The following is a 26,494-nucleotide window of genomic DNA, read 5'->3' on the forward strand; positions in this document are numbered from 1 at the left end:
AGGCCGAGACTGTTGGCACACTTGGCACCTGTGCACCTGGGCCTCGATGGCTTTATCCAGTCCAGGCCACCAAAGATGCTTTCATTCTAACTATCCCAGGATGTCCCTCATGCAGAGAGATCAAGATTCTAGACCTCAATGAGGCTGGGATAACTACCCTTGTACCCCATAAAAGGTACCCATTAAAGGTAGACAGTGCATGTCTGCCAAAAACTTTGAAATGTCGCATCTGGACACGAGTCAGGCCATCCTGACAACACCCATGTCAGCACACGTATAAGCGTGTGATCAGTGGCAGTTTCAGCAGCCACGTCCCTAGCATTGAGGGGAGATTCAGGCAACTCCTGAATAGAAAGAATATTTATGGCAGGAGAAGGGTCTGTTTCCACCTGAGTTAAAGGCAATCTGCTTAGGCCATCTGCATGGCCCATTTCTTTTTCAGGTTTGTGAACTAGAGAGTAGTCATATGCTGAAGGAAAATGGACTATCTCAGCATATGAGGAGAAATGATATGTGGTGTCTGTTTATTACTAGTAAACAACCCTAACAAAGGCTTATGGTCTGTACAGACAATGAAATGGCGGCCGTATAAAGAAATCATGAAATTTCTTTATGCCACCACTATGGCCAAGGCTTCTCTGTCAATCTGTGCGTAATTCCACTCTGCAGATGACAGAGTCCTTGAATAATAGGCCACAGGAACTTGAGTTCCATCAGCCTTCAAATGGCTAAGTACTGCTCCCACTCCATAAGGAGATGCATCACATGCGATGCAAACAGGCAGTTGCTCATTGAAATGCACTAAAACAGCATTAGAAGTGAGCAAGGCTTTAACCTCATTGAAACTCTTGTCATGGACTTTAGTCCACTGCCAAGGAGCCTGCTTGTCTAAGAGCCTATGTAACGGCTCTGCCACTGCAGCTTTGTATGGGAGAAATGCATGGTAAAAATTTAAGAGCCCCAAGGCTTGAAGCTCACTCTTGGACTTGGGGCTTGGGGCCTGTTGAATAGCTTGTAGTTTAGCTTCAGCAGGATGAATGCCTTGGGCATCAATCCTGAAACCTAAGAAGTCAGTGGAAGTGACTCCTATCTTGCATTTATCCTGCTTAAGCTTAAGGCCTGCTTTTCGAAAACGAAGTAAGACAGCCCTTAATCTTTTTGCTAAATTTTGAGATGACTCCCCAGCAATGAGGACATCATCGAAATAGGGACAGACCCCAGGAATACCTCGAAGTGTGCTTTCCATGACACTTTGGAATATGCCAGGGGCTACATTTACCCCAAATTGCAGTCTCTTGACCTTGAAGGCCCCCCTGTGAATTACAATAGTCTGGGCCTCTGCAGCTGCCTCATCAACAGGTAGCTGTTGATAGGCCTGTGCTAGGTCAAGCTTCGCAAAAATGCGCCCCCCCTTGAGGGAGGCCAGGATGTGGCTTACAACAGGGACTGGATAAGCGTGCTGTTGCAGCGCCTTATTCAGTGTACATTTGTAGTCTGCACATATACGTATTTTCCCATTAGCCTTTAGAGGCGTTACTATGGGAGTTTCCCATGGACTAGAATCCATAGGTTCTAAAATGCCCTGCTGGAGCAATTTGTCCAGTTCAGCATCTATCTTACCCTTGAGGCCAAAAGGTACTCTCCTAGGCTTAACCCTGATGGGCGTAATGGTTGGGTCTAACCGTAGCAAAATGGGAGGCCCCTTGTAAGATCCCAGCTCTGAACTAAACACATCTGCAAACTCCTTGCAAACCTCTTCAAGGCCCAGCGTTTGCAAACTGCAGCCCAGTTACCTGGATTCCCAGGGCCTTGAACCAATCGAGTCCAATAAGACTCGTTCGATCACCCCCAACAACCACATCTAGGGAACCTTCAAAATCCTTATACTGTACTTTAAGGGTGGCCTCCCCCCCTAACACACAACATAGAATTTTGAAAGTCAGTGAGTATTAGATTTGATGGCCTGAGTTTAACTTGGAGGCCACTACTGCTACAAATCCTTTTAAAGGTTTTAATTGAAATAATGGAAAGAGCGGACCCTGTGTCCAACTCCATTAGTAATGGAATCCCTTGCAACCTCACATTAAGGGACAGTTTCTTTTTAAGGGGCTTGTGTGTTCCTGTTCTTAGAATGCTCCTGCGCATTTGGCTGGGGACCCTGGTACCTTTCTGAAACAATTCTTCCCGAGGTTGAACCTTCTGGCAACCAAAACAGATGGATCCAATGTGGCCTTGCCTGCCACACACCCTGCAGATGGCGGAGCGAAACCTGCAGTCCGCTCGCTTGTGATGTCCTCCGCACCTGAAACATTGAAGAGATGCTGTGGCTTTTACCGGACGTCCCTTCTGCCTCCTTTCAGCTGGCTGGTGAAGTCTGTCGACCTCCTCTTCAGGATCCACTTCTGATCCTTCTCGAGCATCCTCTTAATGGACGGTCACTGTTTCTGGAGGATTTCTGGCAAGACGCAAGGCCTTCAGAGCTCCGCCTGCTGCTTCCTCAGCTGGCACTTCTCGCAACGCATCTTGGAAGGAGACATCTTCCTTTGCAAAAATCTTTTGTTGCAAGTCTCTGCTTCTTAAACCGCAAACAAAGTGATCTCGCAGCCTCTCTTCCAGATCCTTGAACTCACAAGGTCTGGCTGCTTGCCTTAAGGCCGCAATAAAATCCACAGCAGATTCACCCGGCCTCTGGTCTCTCTGCTCAAACGCGTGCCTCCAAGCAATGATGGATAACTTTGGCTGGAAATGTTCCTTCAACATTTTCTTCAAGTCAGTATATGCCACTGACTCCAGAGGTGCAGGGGCCACCAGATTTTCTGCGATGTCAAAAGCTTCTTGTCTACAGACACACAAAAGGGTGGCTGCCTGGCTGTGGAAGCTGTGGGGATGGATGTTGTTTGCATTAAATATAGCCTCCACAAAAAAGAAAATGAGACCTTCTTTTAAGCATTAGTATTAAAATGGAGAAACCTCAGCCACAATTGAACTATGTACATATTGGAAAAGATCTGTGAGGCCACTGCAAAAATATGTGCTACAATTAAAAACTATACTTTAGAATTAAGATCCAGAGATTCTACTACATTTGTTCAAATGGATGTCCAGGCTACATCTGACTATGGTATAAATCAAAATATACTAGAAGAGGAATCTATAGAGATAGAAGAGGAACTTATTTCACCTGACAACCCTCTCTTCTGCAACTTAGAGAATCAGAAGAAGCAAAGACTAAGATCTTAAACCATAAAGCAATGACGCTGCAAGGAGAAGAGAAAAAGATGTCTATTGCAGAGGAAGGGATTTATATTTTCTCAAAGACTACTACAAGCAACAAAAATGGATCTACTGGTTGAAAGGGAAGCGTTGCTATGGAAGCCTGTGTGGCATAGAAAAAAACCTAGAATTAGACTGAAAAAGAAATTTAAAACTGTTTAATGGATTAAAAGGCAATGCTGGTTTTATAGATTGTTTTAAGAATAATGATTTAGACTTAGAAGTAAGAAAACTACAATTATATACATGTGTGTGTCAAGACTGCTAACATCGTATGTTCTTGCTTGCCATATATGAAGAAGCAAACCTGTTTTATTTAGCCGTATAGTATTTCTAGGGTTAATACAGATAGCAGTAGTTTAAGGGGTGAGAAAGTATGTAGTTAACCATAACAATGTCTGAGCACAGTGTGGCCAAGGTCAGCTCAGCTGCAACGGGAGGGGCACCTCACGGTTCACATTAATTGGAGAATGTGATTGATGACTGTAAAATGAAGGAGTGAGTTATGCTTTGTTACAGATGCTTGGGGGAGGGAGGATTCAGTTTCTGGCTTAACTTTGTTAGTGCCGAAGCTATGCAGAATAATAAAAGTTTCTTTTAGAGGAAAAAGTCTCTAAATTCTTTGAAAATCTGCTTTCTTTCGGAACCATGTCATCAAGCCAGAAACCACAAACTTTTAAATTCATTTAGGGGTCCCTTACCCCAGTCACTATCCCTAAGCTAACGGGGACAGCTGACAAAGAGAAGGGGAAGATTTTGCCATGGAAGGGAAAAAAGTGCCTGAGGCCGGCACCCCCCCCCAGCCGCAGCTTCTCCAGGAGGAACAGCAGCAGCAGCTTCTCCAGGAAGGGAGGGGCCAGCTACCCAGACAGTGGAGAAGAAACTCTGGCAAACTCCACAGCTGGGAGCAAGGCCAAAACTATCAGGAGAGCTGATTTGGTCGTCAGACTGGGACAAGCCAAGCAAAGGCTCCGGAAGTTTCCACACAGCCTTGCCAGCAGATGAGCGTGAGTCACGGCGAAGGGATGCTTACATATCACCTTCCTCCCAACAATGGAGAGCTGCCCGGCCATCTATTGCTGAAGACTCGGGTGAGTGGAAATACCCACCTGCAGCTTGCAGTGGGTCATTAGAATACCTAGCAGAAAGATTTGAAGAATTAGAAGTGCAGAGTGAAGAGCAACTCCCATTGAGAGAGGCCCCCAGCCCCTTCCTTGCAGATCAATTGGCTTTTCAACCCCTGGGGACCCCTGCCAGAGCCTCTAGCCCCACACAGAGAGGAGATTCCAGCTTGGGGCCCCTGCTGCAAGGTGAAATTAAGCAAATTCCACAGATAAGTGATCAGCCGTCTCCAAGCCTACAACAAATAATAGAGGCCTTGCAACAGCTCGGGCTAGTGCCAAAGCCAGGGGAGCTACAGCCAGTGAGCTTGCAGACGAGGGAGGCCCAACATGTCCAGCAGCCACTGAGGGGCCTACAGCAGCAGAGGGCGTCGCCACCCCCTGCAGCCCAGCAGCAAGGAGGGCTGCTACTACCCCCGCTTGCACAACCACCATTGGGAGGCCTGCAGCAGCAGGGGGCACCCCCAGCCCCCACTGCCCAGCAGGCAGGATGGGACCAACTGCAGCAGGGGGTGCCATGCCGGCTACTGAGAGCCGCGCAGCCGTTGGATCAGCAGGCAGGGTGGGGCCAACTGCAGCTGGGGGCACCATGTCAACAGCAGAGAGCCCCGCAGCAATGGGGCCGACAGCAACTGGGGGCACCACCAGCCCCCGCTGCCCAGCAGCAGAGAGCCCTGCAGCAACGGGGCCGACAGGCCGGATGGGGCCTACAGCAACTGGGGGCACCACGTCAACAGCAGAGGGCCCAGCAGCAATGGGATCGACAAGCCGGATGGGGCCTACAGCAACTGGGGGCACCACGTCAACAGCAGAGAGCCCAGCAGCAATGGGATCGACAGGCCGGATGGGGCCAACAGCAACCCGGGTGGGGTCCGCAGCAGCCTGCACTTGCACCACCTTTCAAAGCAACGTTCGATGGGGACCCAGAGAAGCTGATTTTTTTCCTCAACCAAGTGCGTTCTCATTTAAATCGCTGGGCCTATCTCTATCCGGAACCAGGGGCCATGGTTGACGTCATTGGGGCCAACCTGGAGGGAGAGGCATCTGAATGGCTGAACAATCTATACAGCGAGCAAGCCCTCGAATTGGAGGATCCCCATCTCTTTCTCTTAGGACTGAGAGAACGATTTGAAGACCCATCCATCGGCCTCAAAGCAGCAGGACAAATTCACAAGATAAAACAAGCAGGGAGGCCTGCCCTAGAGTACGTGCGAGAGTTCCGCAAGATGGCAGGTCGAATAGAGGGGTGGCCTGAGCAGTCCCTCATCCATCACTTCATCGAGGGATTAGATGATCACCTCTCTCAGGCTTGTATCTATCGAGAAATACCTGATCGGCTTCAGGAGTGGTACCAGACAGCCGTGAAGCTAGATGTTAAGCTCTCTCGCTACAAAAAGCCTCCCCCACAGGAACCCGAACAGCAACCAGAGTCACCCGGACAGCAATCACCCCCACGAAAGCCTTCAACTACTGCAAGGGCTGAGACCCCCAGGTCACCTGCACGCCCTTCCTTCGAGTGTTTCCAGTGTGGACAAGGAGGACATCGAGCGGCCACCTGTCCAGTCCCCTACCCTCGACTGCAGAGCAAGCCAGGACCGGCAATGCAAAAGAAACCTGCTCAGCGGCTAACGAGAGAAAAATCCAATCGACTCACGCAAAAACCAGTTGCCCAGGTTACACCCCACACACAGGAGGATGCCAAGACTCCAGGTGGACCTGCCCCTGCTCTTCCCTTCTTTGATAGCGACGATGAAGGAGAAAATGACCCAATGGTGAGTCAACAAATCCCGCCTTTTTCACTGCCCGCCAAACTCGTAATCCCTACGTCTGGGGCACAAATAGACTTAAACGTACTAATTGATTTGGGATGTACCCGCTGCATTATTAGTCAGGCGTTTGCCATGAAAATGGGCATAAGGGCAAAACAGCTTTCCAAACCGATGAGATTTGAGCAAGCCGATGGCTCCCTGATGGGAGGGACTCTTATTACACAGGTAACTGAACCCTTACGCCTAGAGATAGGTGCACACTGGGAGTTTATTCGCTTCCTGGTGGCTCCAAAAATGACCGAGGCGCTGATCCTGGGACTAGCCTGGTTGGACAAATGGAAGCCATTTATCTGGTGGGAGAAAGGAATGAGAATTGTGAGGCTACCTATAGGGCCTGATCCCCCCATTGATTCAACAGATGTTACTGGGCATCTTAAGCCACCCAATGAGCGAGCGCACATGGCCGCCTCACTGACTCCAGGTGAACCAGTCATCCCCAAAGAATACTTGGACCTGGCGGAGATGTTCAATGAAAAAGAATGTGATGCGCTATCCCGGTTACCCCAGTACAAAAGCGAACGAGAGCAGGTTAACGAGGCAATTATTCTCAATTCACAAACTGTTGCTCAACTTACCCCTCGCAGGGTCCCCAATCCTGATGACCCTGGAGTGAAGAAAATAAAACGAGAGCTCCTCACTGACCAATGGTTCAAAGATAATCAAGCGTCCCTAACATGCAGGGATGGCTTGGCTTACAAAGGGGGGAAGTTATATTTGCCAGAAGCGCTCCGTCTAAATGCTCTCAAACACAGCCACAATGTAAAGCAGGCTGGACACTTTGGATATTTGAAAACCCTACACCTCACCCGCCGGCAATTTTGGTGGCCGGGGCTGAAAAAGGATGTGGAAAACTTTGTAAAAAGTTGTACTGTATGTGCCACAACAAAAAGAATCCCGGGAAAAACTCCTGGGCTACTGCAACCTGTGGCAGACCCTTCTCAACCCTGGGAAGAAATAGCTATGGACTTTATAGTGGACCTACCTGAAAGTAGGGGAAACTACAGTACTTGGTACAATGGAAGGGAGACCCATTGTCTGAAGCCACATGGGTGAAATCTAGTGAAGTGAACGCTGACAGATTGATCAAAAAGTTTCATGTTAAACACCCCAACAAACCGAAAGATAACCCTTAACCTATACTTATGTCTATATTCCAGGGTCTATTCTTTTTGTAAGGAGGGCCGGATGTCAAGACTGCTAACATCGTATGTTCTTGCTTGCCATATATGAAGAAGCAAACCTGTTTTATTTAGCCGTATAGTATTTCTAGGGTTAATACAGATAGCAGTAGTTTAAGGGGTGAGAAAGTATGTAGTTAACCATAACAATGTCTGAGCACAGTGTGGCCAAGGTCAGCTCAGCTGCAACGAGAGGGGCACCTCACGGTTCACATTAATTGGAGAATGTGATTGATGACTGTAAAATGAAGGAGTGAGTTATGCTTTGTTACAGATGCTTGGGGAAGGGAGGATTCAGTTTCTGGCTTAACTTTGTTAGTGCCGAAGCTATGCAGAATAATAAAAGTTTCTTTTAGAGGAAAAAGTCTCTAAATTCTTTGAAAATCTGCTTTCTTTCGGAACCATGTCAGTGTGTTTAATTTAGTTAGATGATTTTTTTGTTTTATGGAAATTTGTTTGGTACAGAAATATGAAAGTTAAATTTGGAGTGAAAAAAGAAACTTGGCTTTATGGATTGCATTAAGGAAAAATATATAATTATACATATATATGTAGGTCTTTGGTTATTCGGGCTTTCTCCCACGTCAAATTGGAAGTGTCTTGACACTTCCAATTTGACGTGGGAGAAAACCCGAATAACCAAAGACCTACATACAAATACCTGCGAAAACCTCACACACACACACACGTGTGTGTGTGTGTATGTGTGTGTGTGTGTGTGTGTTTAAACAGATTAAGAATGTATTCTTTGGAATAATAGATTGATTTTGAGGGAAATTATGTACTGAAATTGAAAAAAACGTTGAATTTTTAGACTGGAATTTTGAAGTGCTTAATTAATTAGGAGATTTTTGTGTATAATAATATGATCTGATAAGGTATGATAATTAATTGGATGGAATTTGAATTTTGTGTGATGAATTGAAATGAATTAAGGTTTAACATCTTTTTTTAACTAAGTTATTATTGGAAGAAGAAATAAATGAGACTGGTGATAAAAAGAGGGATGAGAGAGATTAAGAGCTTGAATATATTTGGAAGAGATATTTGAAGTGATAATCTGTTGATGTGAAACAATATTTGATTATGGTAATTGTAAATTGATAAAGTTTTAAAACAGGTTTAGTAGTAATAGAAATTTAAGCTAGAAATGGAATATATTAAATCCATTATGTTATTTGAAGGAAATAGAGAGATGACAGTGAACGTACTAAGTTGAGCTGTTTATGTATGTTTTTATTTTGGAATGTTTGTATACCCAAACACCATGGTGTGTCTTAAGTACTTTTTGTTAAAATTAAAAAACCAATAAAATATATTTTTTAAAAAAGAGTGGCTGCCTTCAGGCCGTCTTCTCTAATCTGATTTACTCTGAAGTAATTCTCCACCTGTGCCACGTAGGAATTCCATCTCTCTGAGTGGGAGACATCGAAATTAGTCAAGCGGCCAATCTTCGACATCGTAAATTTATGATCTTCACCACTCGCTTCCTCTGCAAGCTGCTGTTCGGGGAAAGCTCACCCTCCAGCGATGCTATACTGGCAGGCTGGGACACTGATTCAGACGCCGACTTTCCCTCTTCAGGACTTCTTAAGTGAGTCCTTAAATCTTTTTCATTAGCTTGCAAAGGATCCCACCTTCGTCACCAGTGTTGTGTTCTCCGTTCACGTGTGAATGACGATGACACATGATGGTAATGAACAATGCTTTATTACTCCTACTCCAACTCCAACTCCTAGCAAAACAGCAAAAGGCACGTAGGCCTTTTATAGGGCTTGAACCCCAGACAGAGTGAACCAATAAGAGTTCTTCTTTCTTCACCCTTGCTCATGCGCACAATGCTGGCGCTGCTCTGTCTGGTCCCGGGCAGCTTTTAGAATGCCCGGGCCCATTTGCATACAATTCTGGGCCTGCTGAGTTTCCTCATCAGGCCCAGGGCACAACAGTGCCCCTTATTTGTTTCTGTTCTCAAGTTTGCTTGTGTATGTGTGTATATGCTCATATGTATGTGTTTCCTTTTCTTAGTATACAAGTAGGGAAGTAACTTCTCTTTCCCAATGATATTTTTAAGCCTGGACTTCCCAAATTCTTCCTGCAAACTATTCACTTCCAAAACACCTCAATCCACATCTCCATCTCTTCTCCTAAATGTCTCAATCTGATGGCCGACTGAATGATTCTCCACTGCAGCTAAAGAATGCTTTTATTGGAATTAAACTTGCCAATAGAACATGGGCACTTGAAGCCCTTTGCCACTGAAAAGAAAGTAGCCAGCTATAAAGGAATTGAGAAAACCTGGTATTTGCAATGAAAGGACTGGACTCTTTTTAATAATAAAGAATTGCATTTCAATTGGGGTTTTTTTTTTTGCAACTTCTAGGAGGGGAGAGGTTTGGGCATTTTCAATTGCTCTATAAACCATCTCTAAGTTATTCACTACCTTTTTTCTTTAGTACATCTCAATGCCTTCTCAAAAAGGTGTTGATCCTAATCAATTTGAAAGTGACTTTGGGGAAAGGGTGCAAGGGCAAGAAAAGTGGGAGCCTGCAGGAGCCTCTTTCTCCTTCATTTCCGTCTCCTTTTCTCCTTGTGCTGTGGTTTGTATGTGTGGACTAGAAGCCCTTTTAGTTCCCATAATTTCCCAGAGGGATTGCAGGCTGTGGCTGCAGAGACTCCAAAAGGGCAGTGTGGGGGGAGGAAGCTCTCAGCAGGACCCTGTGTGCAGTGTGTGGGGGCGAGTTCCATTGGATGACTGGAGATGAGTGCCATCCCCATAGCTGGTGAGGACTTTGTGGTCTCTGAGCCTGCGGACTGGGGAGTTCTTGGACGCCTTCACACACATGCACGCGCACACACACACACACACAGAGACAGGCATTTTTGTTCAAGAATCACTGTTGTTGATCTCAATGGGGGAAAATCAGAGGAGTAGTGGGAATCTCTTCCTTCCTTCCTCCCTTCCTTCCTCCCTTCCCCTTCCCCTCCCCCACTCCCCTTTCTCCTTCTCCACCCTCTTCATTCCCTCCTGTTCCCTGTCTTCCTGGTCCACTTTTCTGTGGATGGGAAATGTACCAAAGTAGACATCCCCTCCCCCTTCTTTCTCCTCCTCATTCTAATGCTGAAATTTCTCTTCCCTGTGTGTGCTGAAGGGAACCCATGTGCTGGGCTGGGGGAATGAAGCAGGGATCCTGAAGATCCAAGATCTGTGAAAAAAATTTCCATCCCTCTACCCCTCTGCATTTAGGAAAAGGGATATCTTTTGGCAGGAGTAGCAGCTTGCACTCTCAGCCCTAGGAAGAAGGCAAGAGCAAACCACTTCTGAAACATTGCCAAAAAAGGACCAGGTCAGGCAGAATAATGCTGAGTTACCTGTTAGGAATAAAAGGCTACAGTGAACTTAAAATCTGGAAAAGTAAACACAGCAGAAGGGACAAGCAGTGAGAGAAGAACACTAATCACCTGTCAACTTATTATAATTTTCACTTCAGTTTATGTCTAGCACAATTCCAATCATTCCCTCTATCTAGAACAGAGTAATCACACATGGCGACTACTCCCTCTGCCCCACCATCCCTGGCAATGCACATGAGGAGGACTCCCGTAAATCCTTTGTCAGATTGTGGAACCAAAGCTCAGATTTTCAGGATCCCAACTTCATTTCTCCAGCCTAGTGCAGGAGTTCCTCTCCCCTGCATGTGCTGAAGGGAACCCTTATGCTGGGCTGGGAAAATGAGACAAAAATCATGAAGAGAAATCAATTCTGCAGTCTTATTTTTTTCAGATAATATGCATAAATCCCCAAGGGAAAAAAAAAGAATAAAGCTGAGCTTCCTACGCATCAGATTCATTTTCAATAATCTCTTCTAACTACAAGGTGCTACTAGTAAAAATAGGTTATTTGGATTTAATATTGTAGCTCAACTGGATTTACTCTTCATTGATATGAGCAGCACCACATCTGTTTACTTTTTCAGATTATTGGGGGTGCAGCCCCCCAAGCCAATTCTCCTCAATGTTTTCTCCTCCCCCCCCAACACCCCACACCAACTTCACAGTGGGCAAGGACCCTGAGGAGTTTTCCAACAAGGCAAAGAAAGTCTCTCCCTCCCCTTTCCCATCCCCTTGGCATGCAGATTGACTGCCTGGCTAATTGTCCTGTGTTGCGAATTGACTGGGAACAAGTGTCCCTCGGCAAATCGCCCAGGCAAGACAGGAGCGACGGGGAACCAGTGGCGAGGGAGCACTGGCGGAGGCCACCTGAGGATGAATGTCCATGCTGGGCCAGCTTGGGGGGGGGGGCAAAGACAGGGTGAAGTTGGCATGCCCATGTGGCCGTGGCCAATTGTTGGGGAAGTGGGGGAAAGGGCTACAGAATAGGTCCTTCTTTTCCCAGCCTCCTTCTGTGCTGAATTCTGGACCTTGGGCCCTCCCCACAGTTGGGCTCACTTGGCTGGTTGGGGTCATATTCTCCTGATACTGTAGGCAATTTTTTAATAAATCTTTTCTAAGCTTTATTAAAGTCCCAATGCCTGTCTTGATGTTCTCCTTCTTTATCTTTCCTGCAAATTCTAAATAATTGGTGGTGTGAGTAGGATGCTAACAGAGAAAAGGGGATAATATCCTTATCTTTCTTCCCCCCCCTTCCCCCAAGACATAGGACAAGAGTTCTCTTTTGAAAATCTTGTGAATGTCTTGATCAAAATATGTTTTCCTGTCTGTAATTTGTTTGCCAATGTTGAAAGGATCAGGCAGATATTAATTCTTGATTAATTTAGTTTGCTGTTCCCTTTTCATTGTTACTTATACTCAGGGCTTTTTTTTGTCATAGAACGCCCAGAACAGAGTTCCGGCACCTTTTTTGGATGGAACCTTGTAGGGTAGGCAAGGCGGATTGTATGACGTGTGTGAATTCTGGCACCTTTTTTTTTTTTTTACAAAAAAAATACTGCATATACTAATTAAGAGGAGGAAACTGCAAATCTACAACCGAATAGAGGCTTGTTTCCCAATCTAACAAAGTTTGTGGGTAATTTATATGCATCTTTCCTAAGCTTTGGTAAAGTCTGAGAAAAAAGCTCTCTCTGCATGGAAAAGATTCAAAAGAAGCAGTTAAACTGCTGCAAGGAATATTAAAGATAATACTAGACTCATTCTGCCTTTGTAATTGTAAAAAACATATTGTAATGGAAGAATGGAATGCATAGCTGCCATACTCATAACTTTGAATTTTATAATTGTATACACTTTGCTTGCAAGAAAATTAATGATTTGTAATAATATGCAGAAAGGGGGGGTTGAAAAAGAAATGTAGAAGGAATAAAAGGAGAGGAAGAAGTTTACATTGTATATGGTCAATGATAAGAAAATTTAAGACACGTAATCTGAAACTATGATATGTTGTATTTCAAAATGTGAGGGTTTTTTTGCACTGTAATCGAGATTTGTCTTTAATAATGCACTGGGGGGGCATTTTAGTCTAAGAAAATACGAAGTCTAACATACTTTTGTTCAATGCAATTTTGCTTAATGCAATTTAAGATCTAATAAAGCATGTGATTTGGAACTCCTTGCTACTGCAAAAGAGGTGACAAGATTTTGTTAAACAGGTATGCTAAATAGTAAATGAGCTGGGCTTTAAGCCATTTTCAGAATAAAGTCCCGAGGTTAGAAATGTTCCATATAAATTCTTTTCCTACAGTTGCTATGTCAAGGTTCCAACTAATGAAACACTTCAAACAACTTCCAGGCATTGGTTATCCTAAAAAGTCTTTATTCATGCAACAAAGTGTTGGCAGAGCATGGAGGGATGCCAAGATCTGAATTCCCCTCTCTTCAGCATCTGGCACAATTCCCTCCTCCAATTAGTTGTCATAAGCACGTTCTCCAATCAGTTTGAAGAGCAAAGCTTCCCTTCCATTCTGTAACACGCCATTTCTTATCTTATTAAAAACAACAGGGGGAAACATTCTTCCTCCTCCCCCTCCAGCATCTTCTAATTCTAAGAGCAAAGCAAAGAAAGGAAAAGGCTGCCTCTTTATATTGTCAAAGCAAAAATCATCCAATGTTTGCAGCACTGACATCCGCCCCCCCCTTACAAAAAGGATAGATCCTGTAATGTAAACAAAAGCATGTCAGGGATTATCTCTTGGTTTCTTGGGGTTTTTCTCATGAAACTTTTTGATGAATCAGTTAGCCTTCACATCGCTAGATTTCACCCAAGTAGCTTCAGACAGCAAGTACCCCTTCCATTGTACTAGGTACTGCAATTTCCCTTTAAAAATTCTAGAGTCAAGAATACGTTTCACTTCATTGTGAGTCTGATCCACTACTACAAGGGGCCCAGGTGCCTTCTTAGGGGGAGATCTTAAAGTGGAGCCCTGACAAGGTTTTAACAAGCTGCAATGGAAGACAGGGTGAATTCTCCCTAAAAGCTTAGGGAGTTTTAATTCTACTGTGACGGGGTTGATGATCCTTACAATGGGGAAAGGCACCAAGAATTTTGGTCCTAATTTCTTGCTGGGTAATTTGAGGCATAAATATTTAGTCGACAGATAAATCTTTTCTCAAACTTGGAATGTTCTTTGGGGAGCCCTCTTTTTCATCAGCCTGCGTTTTATAGGTCTCGGAAGTCTTTTTTAATGCAGTTTTTGTGTTTCTCCAAACTTCTTCTCACCCCCCCCACCCATTGATCAAGTGTCTGGGAGGCGGAGGGCACCTGAGGGTATTCAGGTATTGGGCTGAACTCTTTTTCTGTGGCTACTCTGAAAGGTGTATAGCCAGTGCTGCTGTGAACAGAATTATTGTAAGCCACCTTGGCAAAAGGGAGGTCAGTCCAGTTTGGCTGTTGGTAGGAAACGCAGCATCTGAGATATTGCTCCACCATTTTGTTAGCGGATTCTGCAGCCCCATTGGTAGCTGGATAAAAAGCAGATGATAAGCCTTGAGATGATCCAATTAAAGAAAACTCCTCCAAAATTTCACTGTGAACTGCACCCCTCTGTCCAATATTATTTGCTTAGGGGCGCCATGCAGCCAGTAGATATGTTTCAGGAACAATTTAATCAGTCGTTGGGCAGATGAGAGTCCTTTGCAGGCGATGAAATGAGCCTTCTTCGAGAACAGGTCTATCACAGTCCAGATGACAGTATTTCCTCTACTTTCAGGTAGGTCTACTATAAAGTCCATAGCTATTTCTTCCCTTGGTTGAGAGGGGTCTGCCACTGGTTGCAATAGCCCAGGGGGTTTCCCTGGAATTCTTTTCATGGTGGCACATACAGTACAACTCCTGACATAGTTTTCCATATTTTGTTTTAGCCCCGGGCACCAGAATTGCTAGCGTATGAGGTGTAGAGATTTTAAATATCCAAAGTGCCGAGCCTGTTTTACATCATGGCTGTGTTTGAGGGCATTAAGATGGAGGGCTTCAGACAGATACAGTTCCCCCCCACTTGTAAGCCAAACCATCCCTGCATGTTAGGGAGATTTGATTATCTTTGAACCATTGATCAGTGAGGAGCTCTTGCTTTATTTTCTTTACCCCAGGGTCATCAGGATTAGGGACCCTGTGAGGCATGAGTTGAGTGGCAGTTTGTGGATTGGAGATAATTGCCTCGTTAACCTCCTCACGTTCGCTTTTGTACTGGGGCAATCGGGATAGCGCATCAGCTAGGAAGTTTTTTCCTCCCGGTATGTACTTTAGAGTGAAGTTGAAGCGGTTAAGGTACTGTGCCCACTGCACTTACGGAGAGTTTTCATGCTTCTAGATTTTTGTGATCTGTCCATACTTCAAATGGCACCTTGCACCCTTCTAGATAGTGTTACCAGTTTAACAGCCTCCACCTAATTATGATGGCCTCCTTCTCCCAGATTGCCCATCTCCTCTCGTTTTCAGTATTACAGCTCTGACTGCCACATCGCTGGCGTCAACTTGGATTACAAAGGGTTCCCCTGGGCAGGGGTGCTTTAGGACCGGTTCAGCAGCAAATAGTCTTTATAAATTCTCAAAAGCTGTTTGACAGCTCATAGTCCATGTAAGTGGTAGGGCAATCTCGGCAAAGGAGGGGATGCATTGATAATAAAAGTTGGCAAAACCCAAAAAGCTCTGAAGCTCTTTGCGAGTCTTTGGAGGCTGCCACTCAATTATAGTTCTCACTTTGACTGGGTCCATTTCTATGCCCTCATTGGAAATTCTGTAGCCCAGATAATCTAATCGGGTCTGTTGAAATTCACATTTTGACAATTTGGCATAAAGCTTGGCATTCAATAGGTTTTTTTTAACACTACTCTCACCAGCTTTATGTGATCAGTCATATTCGTGCTATATATCAGGATATCATCAAGATACATCAGAACCCCTTTGTACAAGTAATCATGTAGGACCTCATTAATCAACTGCATGAATACGGTTGGGGGCCCCTGTCATCCAAATGGCATGACTTTGAATTGATAGCTCCCCATGGGGCAGTTGAAGGCGGTTTTCCAGTCGTCTCCCTCTTTTATTCTCACCCGGTAATATGCCTCTCTCAGGTCTAATTTAGTGAAGATGCTCCCCTTAGCCAGGGGGGTTAGTAAGTCCTTCAGGAGGGGAAGAGGGTATTTATTGTCCACATTCACCACATTCAGACCTTTATAATCCACGGAAAGATGAAGAGACCCATCTTTTTTTCTTTAAATAACACAGGGGCTCCAACGGTAGATTTGGTCCGTTCAATGAACCCCCCTCACTAGGTTTTTGTTTATGTAACACTGTATCTCCTCCATTTCGAGGGGGGACATAGCGTACATTCTCGGTCATGGGAGTTTGGCTCCTGGCACCAGTTCAATAGAGCAGTCATTGGGTCTGTGATGGAGCAGGGCATCGCATTCTTTTTCACTAAATGCCTCCACTAGGTCCCAGTATTCGCTGGGGATGAGTGGTTCACCTGATGGCAGTGAGGCAGCCATGTGCACTCGCTCATTGGGTGGTCTAAAGTGTCCCACAACATCGGTTAAATCGGTGGGAGGTTTAGGCCCTATAGGTAGTCTCACAGTTCTCATTCCTTTCTCTCACAAGATAAATGGCTTCCATTTGTCCAACCAGGCTAATCCTAGGATCACAGCCTCAGCCATTTTTGGGGCCACCAGGAAGCGAATAAACTCACAGTGCTCACCTATTTCTAGGCGTAGGGGCTCAGTTAATTGTGTGACTAAAGTCCTCCCATCAGGGAGCCATCGGCTTGCTCAAACCTCACAGGTTTGGAGAGCTGTTTTGCCCGTATGCCCATTTTCATGGCAAATGGCAGGCTAACGATGCATTGCGTGCATCCAGAATCAATTAGCATGTTTAAGTCTATTTGTGCCCCCGACTTAGGGATTATAAGTTTGGCGGGCAGTGAAAAAGGCGGGACGTATCGACTCACCATCGGGTCATTCTCTCCTCCGTCTTCGCTGTCAAAGGAGGGTAGAGCAGTTGCGGGTTCACCTGGAATCCCGGCATCCTCCTGTGTGGGGGATGTGACCTGGGCAACAGGTTCCTGTGTGATCTGGTTGGATTTCTCTCCTGTTAGCCACAGGTTCCTTTCTCGCCGTTGGTTCTGGTCTGCTCCATTGTTGGGGATAGGGGACTGGACAGTTTGCTGCTCGATGTCCCTCCTGTCTGCACCAAAAACACTTAATTGGCGGGCCTGTAGGTGGCCTGGGTCTTTCAGCCATTGCAGTAGTTGGAGGTTTTTGTGGGGGTGATTGCCGTTCGGGTTGCTCCATCTTTAGCTTGGGTTCAGATGGGGGAGGCTTCTTAAAGCAGGTGAGCTGAACGTCTAGATTCACCATTGTCTGGTACCATTCTTGCAGCTGATCAGGTACTGCTCAATAGATGCAGGCCTGAGAGAGGTGGTCGTCTAATCCCTCAATGAAGTGATGGATTAGGGATTGCTCAGGCCACCCCTCTATTCAACCTGCTATCTTGTGAAACTCTCGTACGTACTCCAGGGCAGGCCTGCCAGCTTGTTTTATTTTGTGGATTTGTTCTTCTGCCTTGAGGCCAATGGATGGGTCCTCAAATCTTTCTCTCAGCCCTAGGAGGAAGAGGTGGGGGTCCTCCAATCCGGGGCTTGCTCATTATATAAACTGTTCAGCCATTCGGATGTTTCTCCCTCTAGATTGGACACAATCACATCGACCATGGCACCTGGGTCCAGGTAGAGATAGGCCCAGTGGTTCAAATGAGAGCACACTTGGTTGAGGAAGAAAATCAGCTTTTCTGGGTCCCCATCGAAGATTGCTCTGAATGGTGAAGCAATTAATAGCTGCTCCCCCCCACTGTCTCTGTTGTACCCCCAGGTGCTGCTGGTCCCATCCTGACTGCTGCTGCATGCCCAGGTGTTGCACATTCAGGGGCTGTGGCCACACCCCCTGCTGACAGTTAAACCAAAATGCAGACAGGATTTTCTACTCACCCAAATTCTCAGTGGCAGACAATCTGGTAGCTCTCCACCATTCTGCTTTTGAAGTCTTTGAGGGCGGCAAGGCAGTCTCGAGGTGTCTGGAGTCTCTGCTGGGCTGGGTCCAGCCTGACGACCAGATAAGCTCTCCTAGCTGCTTGGGTTTTTTCTCCAGCTGGGAATTCTGCCAAAGCTCTTCCTCCCCCAGCATCTTGGCTGTTGCTCCCCCCCCGTGGGGGGAGCAGCTGATGCCTGCTGTTTGCTTCAGGCAATTTCCCTTTCTCCATTTTGAAATCTTCTCCTAAAAATTTTGCCAGCTTCCCTTAAGTTTAGGGGCAGCGGCTGGAGTTTAGGACTCCTACAGTAGATGTTTTGAAAAGTTTGTAGATCTTGGCATGATGTCAAGGCTCCGACTAATGAAACACTTCAAAGAACTTCCAGGCAACAAAGTGTCGGCACAGCATGGAGGGATGCCAAGATCTGAATTCCCCTCCCTTCAACACATAGTAGCTGGCACAATTCCCTCCAATTAGGAGTCATAATCACGTTCTCCAATCAGTTTGAATGGCAAAACTTCCCTACCGTTCTGTAACACGCCATTTCTTATCTTATTAAAAAAAACCAGGGGAAACATTCTTCCTCCTTTCCCCCAGCATCTTCTAATTATAAGAGCAAAGCAAAGTAAAGGAAAAGGCTGCCTCTTTATATTGTCAAAGCAAAAAACATCCAGTGTTTGCAGCGTTGACATGCTACAGTTAGGAAAAGGTGGTTGCTACTCCAAAAGGACGTAACTGTGGGGGGAGGGAGACTTATCCTTTGTCTTTCCACCTACCCTATTGTTTACCCTTTGAATTTGCATATCACCAGTCTGCATAAAAGTATTCCAGCATTGTTGGCTCAATGGTGGTTGGTGAGAAAAGAAAGATCTAAAGGTGTGTATATTCTACTGGTGTGTTTTACCTTTAAAACTCTAAATGGGTCATAGTGAAAGGGGGGAGGAAAACAAGATTTAATCCTAGGAAATTGGTAGGAAATTGGAAAATATGAAAATCCTTTGCAGATGAAGTAAATAGGAATGTAATGGTAAATCCAATTTTTGCCTCAGGAACCTCTTCTGATTTAGGGTCCCTGGGTAAAAAAAAACCAGTCTAGCAGTCTCATCATGTAGAAGTCCCAAGAAACAGCTGTGGCTAGGTAAGCAACAGATCATCCCCATGAAAGGCACAAATGGGACAGAATAACAGAGTTGGAAGGAACTTTGAAATCTTCTAGTCCAACCCCCTAATCAAGCAGGAGACCGTATACCAGACATGTCAAACAGAAAGCCCGTGGGACAGATCTGGCCTGGGGAAGGCCCAGATTTGCCCCCCTAGGGCTGTCTCAGAAATGGCAAGGGCTGCCCCAGCCCTGGCCCACCCCAACCCAGTTGGGTGCACACACAGGAAACAGTGAGCACTCAGGGGCTGGTGGTATGCAGCAGCAGCTGCAGTTCATTTGCCTCAGCCCATCCCACCCCTTCCAGCTTAACCCCGTCATGCCCGGCCATCCCCTACTTTGCTGGGCTTCTCCTTGTGTGGCTCTGCTTTGCCAGGCCAGAAAGGGTGAGAAGGAAGAGAAAGCAGGAAGGGTGTGTGTGTGTGTGTGTGTGTGTGTGTGTGTGTGTGTGTGTGAGAGAGAGAGAGCCAGGAGGGGAAGAGGAGGAGGAAGCCGAGGTTTTACAAAAAAGGAAATCTTCCACCTTTCTCCCCCTTCTTCTTTTTTATTAACCTCTGTGTGCAAATTTGATTAAAAAGTCTTTTTTAGATTTTTATTCCAAATTATATGCTAGTGAAAGTATACAAACTTCAGATATAGAAAAATATTTACAGGGAGCACATTTTCCTAGACTTACGAGTGATCAATGTGATGGGATTAATGGTTTAATTACTTCTGAAGAGATTATTTTTGCAATTAAACAATTGAAGGTTGGTAAGACTCCAGGTACTGATGCGTTAACAGCGATTTATTATAAGATGTTATCTGAAGAAATGATAGAACCATTAAAGGTACTTTTTAATGATATTTTATCTGGAGCAGAATTACCTCCATCTTGGAGAACGGCCTTCATATCATTAATTCCAAAGGATGACCAGGATCTGTCCCAATCTAGAAAGTACAGGCCTATATCTCTTTTAAATACAGATTATAAGATTTTTGCAAAGATACTGGCAAATAGATTAATGCAGGTTTTGAAACAATTGATTCATACTGACCAATCTGGATTTATAATGGGGAGATATATGAAAAACAATGTAAGACTAATTGTTAATTTAATAGAGTATTTGGATAAGAACAACCAAATCCCTAATATTTATAGATGCTGAGAAAGCTTTTGATCAATTAGATTGGAATTTTTTATTGAAAGTTGTAGAGGAAATGAATTTTGGAGATAAATTCTTGTCTGCTCTCAAGGCCATTTATCAACAACAATCGGCACAAATTATAGTTAATGGGGGATTAACAGACGTATTTAAAATAGGAAAAGGTACAAGACAGGGTTGTCATTTATCCCCCTTGCTATTTGTACTAACAATGGAGATTTTACTTATTAAAATTCGAGACTCATCTAGATTAAAAGGAATAAAAATAAGTAAGATTGATTATAGGCTGAGAGTTTTTGCTGATGATTTGGTTGTGACATTATCCCATCCAACAGATTCGGTCAAAGATTTGGTTGAAATTTTAGCACAGTATGGACAGGTCTCTGGTTTTAAGGTAAATAAGAATAAAACTAAAATATTATTGAAAAATATGTCTAGGAAGGGAAAAGATTTTATAGCTGAAACAACCGGTTATGAAATAGTTAATAAGGTTAAGTATTTAGGAGTTTATATTACAACATCTAATGGAAAATTGTATAAGAATAATTACGAATGCTTATGGGTTAAAGTTCAAAAAGATTTAAATGATTGGCAAAAGTTACAACTATCGTTATTGGGGAGAATTTCAGTAGTGAAGATGAATGTTCTACCAAAGTTTCTTTTTTTGTTTCAGATGATACCCATTTTAAAGAAGGATGCTAATTTGGATGAGTGGCAGAAGGGTATTAATAAATTTATTTGGGGTGGGAAGAAATCAAGGGTAAAGTTTAAGATTTTACAAGATGCTCGAGAAAGAGGTGGACTTAAAGCCCCTAATTTTAAATTATATTATGATGCGGCCACTTTAACTTTAGTAAGTGACTGGCTTAATTTAACAAATAGAGATATTCTTGTTCTTGAAGGGTGGGATTTATTATATGGTTGGCATGCATATTTAATTTTTGATAAGAAAGTAGATTCGGTCTTTAAGTCACATATTTTAAGATATGCTTAAAGTTTAAGTAGTTCATATAAAGTAGAAATAGTCTTATTGTATATAATATTAATGTTTTAATTTTGAGAGAGGAACTGCTCGGACATTTCCCCTGGACCGCATCAAAAGGGAGAAGAAGGTGAGAAGTAAGTAGGAAGGTGAAGGTGAAGGAGGAGAGGGGGTGAGTGAAGAAAAAGAGGGAAAGAAGTAAGTTGGTTTGAGGTGGGATGTGGTTTGGGGGGAAATGGGCGGGCAAGACCGAGTGTGGTGTGTATCAATTTGTTTTATTTTTTATCTGAAGTATTTATAAGATTGCTATGTATTGTAAAATTGAAAATAAAATTTTTTACAAAAAAAAAATTGTGACTGAATCTGGATGTTTTGCTTCGGATACCACAAAGCTTCCTCCCAGAAGGTAACAAGGAAAACAGGTCATGAAGAGGATGTGTAGTGTCCCAGACAATCTTGTGGACCCTCAACTTCGTTACGGTAGAATAGAATAGAGCAGAAAGGGACCTTGGAGGTCTTCTAGTCCAGCCCCCTGCTGAAGCAGGAGAAACTATACCATCTCAAACAAGTGACTGTCTAACCTGTTTTTAAAAATCTCCAGTGATGGAGCACCCATGATTTCTGGGGGCAAGCTATTCCACTGATTAATTGTCCTCATTGTCAGGAAGTTTCTCCTTAATTCCAGGTTGCTTCTCTCTTTGATCAGTTTCTAACCATTGTTTCTTGTCCTGCCCTCTGGTGCTTTGGAGAATAATTTGACACCCTCTTCTTTGTGGCAGCCTCTCAAATACTGGAATACTGATAGCATGTCTCCCCTATTTCTTCTTTTCTTTAGACTAGCCAAACCCAAGTCCTGCAGCTGTTCTTTGTATGTTTTAGTGTCCAGGACTTTGATCATCTTACTTACTCTTCTCTGAATTTTGTTTCCCAAACTCTCAACATATTTTTTGTGACCATAATTAGCTGCAGTATTCCAGGTGTGGTCCCACTAGAGTTTTATAAATGGTACTAATACTTCGCATGATCTTGATTCTATGCCTCTGTTTATATAACCCAGGATTGTATTAGCTTTTTTGACTGCTGCACACTGCTGGCTTATGGTTACATGATCGTCCACCAGAACTCCAAGGCCCCTCTCACAGTTATTGTTTTTAAGCCAAGTCTTTCCCAATCTGTACTTGTACCTTTGATTTTTCCTGCCTAAATGTAAAACTTTGCTTTTCTCCACATTGAAACTCATTTTGTTCAAGTTTGTCAAGATCTTTTTGGATCCTATGTTTGTCTTCTGGAGTGTTTGGTGTCTTCTGCCAGTTTGGTTTCATCTGCAAATTGGTGAATTCCCCTTCAATTCCCTCATCTAAATCATTTATGAAGATGTTGAAGAGTACTGGGCCTAAGACGGAACATTGTGGTACCCATTGTTTACTTCTCTCCATGTGGATGTAGTGCCATTGAGGACTATTCATTGAGTATAGTTTGCCAGCCAGCTACAGATCCATCTGATGGTTATGTTGTCTATTCCACCTTTTTCTAGCTTACCAAAGAGTAGGTTATGGTCTACTTTATCAAATGCCTTACTGAAATCTAAGTATACTACATCCAAAGCATTTCGCTGATCTACTAATTTAATCGCTTTATCAAAGAATGAAATAAGATTGGTTTGGCACGATCTGTTTTTAAGAAACCTGTGCTGGCTACTAGTTATAACTTTGTTTGCTTCTAGTAGTTCACAGATTTGTTTTTTGATTATCTTTTGTTGGAATATTCATGAACAGGAAGAGTCATGTGGTAACTCAGTCAGCCAATGTGAAGAAAGTGTTACTCTATACAAAAGAATATTGAGTTAGGAGCTGGATTTCCAGTCTCAAGTTTTGTCTCTGGTTTGTCTCTGTATCTCTCTGGAAGAAGTTTTCATTAAGCTATGTTGCTGTAAAGAAGAATGTATGGTATTGTAAATATTTTGATATAAATATAAAGAAGTTATTTTGAATCAGCTAAATGCAGTCAACTGTGAGAGCTTCTGATTTATTTTTTCACCAATAGAGAAATTAAAATTCTCTAACAGGTTATGGGCCCAGAGCTTACTAAGGACTGCATTGTAATTTAAAACTGGAAGAAATTGCCTGTGTTTAGAAAGTATAAGAACAAGGCAGAATGAGCAGAATGGCTGCAATGGAATTTGAGGAAAACTCTGTGCCTCGTTTGGGCCAGAAAAATTACATCATGTGGGCTGCAAAAATGGAATGTTTGCTCAAAGCAAAAGAGCTGTGGTATATTGTAGAAAATCCACCACAAGTGTTTGCAGCAGTTGATCAGAAAAATCATGATCGAGCAATGGCTTATCTCATCTTGAATTTAGATGATGAACAATTTCTAAATGTTGCAAATTTAAAGACGGCAAAGGAGATTTGGTTGAAGTTGAGAGCTGTGCACGTGAATGTTTCTGCATGCAATATAGTGCAATTGTCAAGAAAACTTTACAGGGCCTGTTTGCATCTGTGGAACAGCATTTAAATAAAATGCAAAGTTTATTTTTGGACTTAGAACAATGTGGGATTAAATTCCCTGAGTCCCAGAAGGTTTTATTGGTGTTGAACAGTTTAGATAAAACCTGAGACACAGTTTCTGCTATATTTGAGTGTAAAGAAGAGCAAGACTTAAATTTTGAGGCTTTAAAGGCATGTTTGCTTAATGAACAAGAAAAGCGCCATTTTAGAAGCAGCCACCAGGAGGAGAAATTCCTGAGGAGGGGGTCCAGACTGCAAGTCTCCGGAGAAGAAGAAACAAGCAGATCGGACCAGACCAAGTTGCAACAAAGGAGAGATTTTGCAAGCAGAGAGCTGCTTTGCAAGAAAGGAATTGCTACATTTGTGGAGCAAAGACACATTTGCAAAGGAACTGTTTGCAGCAAAGGACATTTGTGCAAAAAAAAAAAAGGACTGATTTGCAAAAGGAACATTTTGGTGTTGCAAAAGTTTGCTATAGCAACAACAGAGACAAGTGGCTAATAGATAGTGGGGCAAGTCAAACAATTGTTAATGACTCTGAATTATTTTGCAGATTTGTTCCAGTAGCACAAGAAGCTGTGGCTTTGGCAAATGGCCAGAAAGCAAAAGTCATTGGAAGAGGCGATGTAAAAATTCCATATTTGGAATCAAAGTTTACCAATGTGCTTTGTGTATCTGAGATGGAACATAATTTGTTAAGTGTGTCTAATTTAGACAAACAAGGTTTTGAGATCATTTTTGTAAATGGGAAGTGTCTCATCAAAAGGAATGGGAATATTTGTGCAGAAGGCATAAAGGAAGATAACCTATATATATTGGAGGGACAAAAGGTTCAATGTTCCCATATATTTAAGAATGTTGCAGAGTATGATTCATGTGTTCATCTTCTGCATAGAAGACTTGGCCATGCAAGCTTTAAAGTTTTGCAGCAAATGCAAGATTTTGCAGAAGGGCTAAATTTGAAGGGATGCAAAACATATTTGGACTGTGCAGTATGCAAAGCATCAAAGTCAAAGGCATTCCCAGTTAGTAAATGTAGCACAAGACAAACAAAAAGAGTTCTAGAGCTGGTCCATGCAGATCTGGTGGGACCTATGCAAGCCAGTTTGGGAGGAGCAAAATATGCACTGGTAATTGTTGATGATTATAGCAGGTACTCGTTTTGCTACTTGCTTAGAAGTAAGTCAGAGGTGCTACAACAATTCAAACAGTGGTAAGTTTTGTAGAGAGAAGGTACAGACAACAAGTGTGTCAGTTGCAAACTGACAAGAGGTACTGAATTTATGTCAACTAAATTCCAACAATGGTTGGGGGAGTTGGGGATAAGACACAGACTGTGAGGACCCACCCCACTTTGCATCTTAAGAAGACAGAACTCTTGGAATAATTCTTCCAACAGGAATCCTTTATTAAGAGAAAATGGTTGCAGGCATGCTAGACAGGACTTGGGGTTCAAGCTCTCCCATTCAAGGTTTTAAGGGGTTCCCCAGTAGTCCCACCCAATCAACCCCCCTTCCAGTGATAGTTTCAAGTATCACAATTCCATCCCCTTTCTTCTTCCGTCTGGATGGAGACTTCAGATAACTACATGAAAGGCAATTACTCTTCTTTGATATGTTAAAGCTTAGAGGCCACAATAAACACACATTCAGTCCTTTGAAGTGTGCTGAAGGAAGTGAGGGCCATAAAGCCCCTTTGCTCTCCCCCTTTTCTCCCTCTTATGGCAGAATCCAGAGAAGGCAGAATTGGGAGTTTCTATGTTTGATAATTAAAGATGAAATATAATTGGATTCTGACATCCGGCCCCTCTTAACAATAAGAGAGATCCACCTGAAAGAAAACACAAGTAAAAAATTTAGTTAGGCTTGTTAGGATACTCTGTGTGAAACTTCTTCAATAGCTTCGGGGCTCTGACGTGACGTTTATGGACCCACTCATTTTGTGAGGCAGGGAGGTGTTTCCAGGCAACTAGGTACTGAGTTGTTCCACGATATCTCCTAGAGTCAAGGATCTCTTTTATTTCGAAGTGTTGTTCCCCCTCCACCATGATTGGAGGTGGTGGGGGGGGGATTTTTGGCCGTAGAGGTGACTGATGCTCTCTTTTCAGCAAGCTGCAATGAAAAATTGGGTGTATTTGCCTGAGGTTTTTGGGTAATTCTAATTCTACTGTTACTGGATTTATGATCCTTTTAATTGGAAAAGGTCCTATATATTTTGGTCCAAGTTTTTTACAGGGCTGTAGGGACTTTAGGTATTTTGTAGATAAGTACACCATTTCTCCTATAATGAATGGTGTAGGCTCAACCCTTTTTTTATCGGCTTGTGCTTTGTATGCCCGCCTAGCTTCATCTAGTGATTTTCTGACTATTGGCCAGGTGTTTTGTAGGTTTTCCATCCATTCTTTCAGTGAAGGGATCGTTGGTTCTTTTGGGGTTAACTCTGGCATAGGGTTGAAACTTTGGCCGTTGGCTATTTGAAAAGGAGTGTAGCCTGTGCTGGAGTGGACTGCATTATTGTAGGCAACTTCTGCAAAAGGAAGTAAGTCCGTCCAATCACTCTGTTGGAAATTTAAAAAACATCTCAAATATTGCTCAAGTACCGACTGGCAGCGTTCCGCTTGTCCATCTGTCTGAGGGTGATGGCTAGATGTCAGTCCCTGAGTGGTCCCTAAGAGGGATAAAAATTCCTTCCAAAATGTAGACGTAAATTGCACTCCCCTATCAGAGATGATGCGTTGGGGTGCCCCGTGCAATCTGTAAATGTGCTGGATAAAAAGTTTTGCTAAGGCCTTTGCAGTGGGAATTTTTTGGCAAGGGATAAAGTGCA

At 43.6% G+C, this 26,494-nt stretch overlaps 1 protein-coding gene across 9 annotated transcripts in view; it reads right to left on the reverse strand.

Annotated features, from left to right (window-relative positions):
- The window catches only part of LDB2 (LIM domain binding 2), a 375,607-nt gene that overhangs the window by 48,547 nt on the left and 300,566 nt on the right, over positions 1–26,494 (reverse strand). The window lies entirely within an intron of this gene.

The sequence above is a fragment of the Crotalus tigris genome, unplaced genomic scaffold (genome assembly GCF_016545835.1).
Source record: "Crotalus tigris isolate CLP2741 ecotype Arizona unplaced genomic scaffold, ASM1654583v1 scf7180000024341.3516292, whole genome shotgun sequence".
Lineage (NCBI taxonomy): Eukaryota > Metazoa > Chordata > Lepidosauria > Squamata > Viperidae > Crotalus > Crotalus tigris.